The 5,302-nt window shown below is 36.6% G+C and overlaps 1 protein-coding gene and 1 pseudogene across 1 annotated transcript in view; one reads left to right on the plus strand and one right to left on the minus strand.

Annotated features, from left to right (window-relative positions):
* CYLC1 (cylicin 1) overlaps nucleotides 1-5,302 on the plus strand; it is a 68,002-nt gene that overhangs the window by 13,191 nt on the left and 49,509 nt on the right. The window lies entirely within an intron of this gene.
* Nucleotides 419-5,302, minus strand: part of LOC102493558 (coilin pseudogene) — an 18,056-nt pseudogene continuing 13,172 nt past the window's right edge.

Raw genomic sequence — 5,302 nt, forward strand, 5'->3', positions numbered from 1 at the left:
TGCACCCGCCATAAAGAAAAACCCTCCCCAAAAAAAAAAAAAAAAAAAAAAACAGAATAAAAAAAAAAAGAAGAAACCGTACATATTGGAATATGACAATGCCTATAGGGAATGTTGTGTTTAAAATTTTGTCAACTAAAATTAAATCTGAAAAAGGTCTACAAAACCAACACCTGTTATTTTAAATGATGAGGTACATATTTTTTTCGTATGCAGTAAAGTGAAGATAACAACAACAAAAATCCATACAACTTTCAAATCATCTTTTAAAAAAAAATTCAAGTGACAGTCACTTTAACAAAGAAGACATATTTATAAACTCCAAAGTGGTAAGGTCCTACTTAGGCATGTTCTGTACTTGATGTGGTTTTTTTTTTTTTTTTTGAGTTTCAATAATAAGTTTTGGAAAAAAAAAAGTTTCAATAATCAGTCTTGGAAAAATCAACTCTTTCTAAAAATCGGTGATCCTCCTCTTCTGTGTCATAGTACACTCTACTACCCCAGTTCTATTTTTTGTTATGATAAATCTAATAAAATTTTCCAGGTTCTTTCAAGGCAAGTTAAGGATGAAGGAATTTCCTTATCTACTTGCTGAGTGTCTGGATTATAATTTAATATTTTTTATTCCTTGGAGTCAGAGACATCAAGAGAGCAGTTGGAGGTTATTTCCAAAAGCTTAAACACAATCTTCTCCAACTTGAGGAAGCAGCTACTGACAGCAGTAGCAGACTGTAATTCTTGTGAGTCTCTACTGGATTTTGAATAATAGTAGGTGAAATTGTCGTCTGATATTCAGTGTTTCTATTTAAGACACAGGAAATTTCTTACCATCCGCCAACCCCCACTCCTGCCCCGTGCCCCAGTCCCTAGTTCCCTTCCAAGAAAGAAGATCCTCCCTCTACTCCATACTTTTCCTGAACTAGGGGGAACAGACACACTGGGAGGAGGTCCAGGATCTTGTCTGCCACCATTTGAATCAAAAAGTTTCCATCCAGGAGCACTTGGTGTGATGATGGCCCTGACCCAGGACAGACTCTTCCTCCAAAAAAGCCTACTGTCTTTAGGAAACCTGAAGCACACTCTGAGGTGCTCTTTGATGTGGTGCACTGGTCATCTGACTCTGAACTCCAGTTAGAACTGGAAGATGACATTTGCATGGTCTTGCCCTTGTTGGGGGTAGAGTTAAAGTCAGTTTTTATAGCCTAATTATTTGCAGTTGTGTATTTTGTAGAGATTCCTTCCTTTAATAACTTCGTTGACAGTTTCTCTGAGGAATTTCTGACCCACAAGGTCACATTTCTGGTCCTATCACTGGTTGACTTATGACAAAAGTCAGACTCCTGGGAGGAACCGGGGCTCTCTTTTGAACAAACCCCTTGCTACCTTTCCTTCTGGTTTTGATGAGACTACTTTTAGTAGACTCTTTTGGAGGACTACAGCTCTGTGGAGTGCACTCTTTCAGTTTACACTTTAGGAGATTTGGAATTCTTGGTCTGTTTCTTATATTCACATTTCTCCTTTTTCTTTGGTGATTTTCTTTTGCTCTCTTAGTTATTATCTACTACACAACATGTTGCCTTTTTTTTAACATTCTGATCTGTGAAAGCTTTTGGTTTCAGATCCAAGGCCTTTTCATTATTTCCATTATTATTTTGCCTCCTTCAATGCATCTTTGAATATTTGTAATCTAGTTCAATTTAATCACCAACCTCCAATTTAAATGCCCACTTCTTTGCCTCCCTAGGTGATAAAAGAGTACTATCACCATTTCTGACAACTACAAAATTCTCAGCAATTCCTTTCTCTTCTAGTTGAACTCTGAGGTAGTTGTTTCTAAAGAGAAATTTTCCTTTCTAAACCCATTTTGCTGAAAGTCTTAATCATGAAGTAATATTGTATTTTATCAATTGTTTTCTCTGCATCAAATGATATGATTACATATATGGTTTTCATCTTCCTTTCCATTAATGTGATATATTACATTTATTTTTTTATGCATATTGAAACACCCTTGCATCCCTGGGTTAAAATCTAACTGGTCCTGATGTATAATACCTTTAATGTGTTGTTGCTTATAATTTGCTAATATATTGTTGAGTGGGTTCTCTGTGGGGAGCAGGAGCCCTCCTGCTCCAGGTAGAGGCCTAGGAGGGCCACAGAACTGAAGCCAATGTGCTGGTGGATGAGACTGATGAAATCCTTGATAAATCCACCAGAAGCCGAAAGGCCATGCAGTGTGGGGTGGCTGGTGGTGGGTAATCAAATGGAAGCTGTAGTCTAATCATCTCCCAGGCCGCTATCTTGCTCAATGAATTTCTTTGTATTTTCTATGTAAATAATCATGTCATCTGCAACTAGAAATAATTTCACTTCTTTTCCTATGTGAATGTCATTCATTTTTAGTCTCTTATCTAATTGCATTGGCTAGGACTTCCAGTACTTGTTAAAAAGGAGTGGGTAAAGTGAGAAGCCTTGTCATCTAGTGTATAGTTGAAAAGCTTTCAGCTTTTCCCCATTTAATATGATGTTAGTTATGCATTTGTCATGTTTGGATTTTATTGCATTGAAAAAGTCCCTTCTAGGGACCAGCAGTTAGCATAATGGCTATGTCGCTGGACTCCCACGTAGTCGACCACGGTTCAAGTCCTGGACCCAGTGGCTTAAACTCACGCGGGGTGTGTGTGCGTGCATGACCAGGATCCTGGCGGGGGGAAGGAGAATGGAGGAGAAGGGATTGCGGCGTGGCCATCACCCCTGGGGGGTGATTTCTCTCTTTCTATGTCTCTGTCTCTGTTTGTCTGGCGAGTGCACATGCCCTATAGCAAAAACCTCTCAAAAAAAAAAAAAAGAAAAGAAAGAAAAAGTCCCTTCTAGATGGTCAGAAGATAGCGTAGATGGCTGATTGTGGTTTGAGTCCTAGACCCAGTGGCTTGAAAATCATGCCAGGTGGGATTGGCAGGTGGCATGGTAGTTAAGAGCACTGGACTCCCACATGTCTGACTGTGGTTCGAGTCCCAGACCTGGCAGCTTGCTTTCTTACTTTCTCTCACCTCTCTCTCTCTCTCTCTCTCTCTCTCTCTCTCTCTCTCCCTCTAGCTCTCACTCTATCCCTCTCTGGTCAAATTTAAGTACGTAAATAAATAAAGTTACATAAAATAGCTCTTTAAAAAAGAAAAGGAAAGAAAAGAGAAATCACGCTAGGTGGTGTACATGCATGCCCAAGATCCCAGGAGAAGAGTGGAGGAGATTATCTCAACATGTAATAAACCTCAAATGTATACAATAAACAATTTTTTAAAAGTAAAAAAAGAAAAAAAATGGAGGAGAAGGGATTGCGACATAGTCATCCCTCCTGGGGGGTGGTTTCTCACTTTCCCTCTCCATGTCTCTGTCTCTGGTGAGCGCATGGTCCCTAAGGCAAAAATCTCTAAAAAGAAAAATTCCTTTCTAGAGCTATTTTGTTGAAAGTCTTAATCATGAAGAAATATTGTATTTTATCAAATGTTTTCTCTGCATCAAATGATATGGTTACATGGTTTCGATCTTCCTTTCTGTCAATGTAATGTATTACATTTATTGCTTTATGTATGTGAAACACCCTTGCATCTCTGGGTTAAAATCTAACTGGTCCTGTTGTATAATACTTTTAATGTATTGTTGCTTATAATTTGCTAATATATTGTTGAAGATTTTAATATCTGTATTCATCGGGGATATGGGTCTGGAGTTTCTTTTTCTGTTATGATTTTGTCTGCTCTTATATGATCAAGGCAATAAAGGTTTCATAGAATGAGTTGGGAGAGTTCCTTCCTTTTGAATCTTTAGAAACATTTTGAGAAGAATTTGGGTTAACTCTTCTTTAAAAGTTGTGAAGAATTTATAAGCAAAGCCATCAGCACCTGGGCTTTTCTTTGTTGTGAGACTATCTTTTACTGACTTGACCTCATTACTTAGTGGTCTACCCAGCATTTCTATTTCTTCCTGGTTCTATCTTGGTGATTATATGTGTCCAGAAATTTGTCCACCTCAATTAGATTTTTCTTGTTAATCTCCATATGCATGCTCATACTATTCTTTTATGATATTTTGTATTTCTATCTATTGTAGCATAAAATCTTTGCTGATTTTTTTCTATCTGCTTCCTTTCTCTATTCTTCTTGGTTAGTTTAACTAACGCTTTGTCAATTTTGTCTATCTTCTTGAAGATGCACTTTTTTGTCTAGATTATTTTCTGTATAGTTCGTTTGTTCTCTATTTCATTTATATCTGCTCTGGTCTCTATATTTTTTTCCTTCTGGTATTTTTTAAATTGTTTTTATTTTTCCAGTTCCTTGAGATCTGTCGTTAGGTTGTTTGCCACTTTTCTATTTTTTTTTCTTGTGAGCACTAACTGCTATGAAATTCCCTGTTATGACTGCTTTCACTCTGTCCCATATGCTATAGAAACTCATATATTTATCATAAGTTTCAATGAATCTTTTGATTTTGGTCTCTTTTTTGCTTCTCCAGTAGTTGTGAAGTGTTTCAGGATTAAGATTAGTTTCCATGTATTTATGTATTTTTGAGGATTCTCTTTGTTTTTGATTTCAGGTTTAATTTCATGGTTTTCAGAAAAGATGCTGAATAAAGGTTCTATATTTTTGAACTTTTAGAGGCTTGTTTTGTGCCTTATAATTTGGTTGATCTTTGAAAATCAAGTCGGCATGAGAAAAATGTGTATTTTGTGGTTATCAGGTGAATTTTCTATAGATGTTTGTCAAATCCATTTAGTTTATGGTGTCATTTAGGTTCTGTATTTCTTTGTTTTTGTCTAGATGATCTGTCCAGAAGTGACATAGGAGTGTTGAAATCTTCAATAATTAGTGTGTTACAGTCTATCTCTCCCTTTTGATCTAGCAGTCCTTCTTTCACATATTTGAGTGCTGCAATGTTGGGTGCACAAGTATTTATAACTTACATTTTCTTGATGAATTAGTCCTTTAGTACTTCATATTGGGCACATAAATATTTATTACTGTTATAGCTCTTGGTGAATTTAGTCCTATATAGTGTCCTTCTTTGTCTTCTTACATTTTTGTCTTGAAGTCTATATTGCCTGACATCAATGTCATGACTCCAGTCTTTTACTGGTTTCTATTTACATGGAATAGCTATTTCCAAACTGCACCTTCAGTCTATATATGTCTTTATCAGTGAAGTAAAGAAGTGTATAGAGGTCTCCTTTTTTTTTTTTTTTTAACCCATTCAGCCAGTCTGTGTCTTTTTTTTTTTTTGGGGAGGTTTTTGCTATAGCAGGTGGGAG

Source organism: Tupaia chinensis, unplaced genomic scaffold, assembly GCF_000334495.1.
Source record: "Tupaia chinensis unplaced genomic scaffold, TupChi_1.0 Scaffold146525_1, whole genome shotgun sequence".
Lineage (NCBI taxonomy): Eukaryota > Metazoa > Chordata > Mammalia > Scandentia > Tupaiidae > Tupaia > Tupaia belangeri.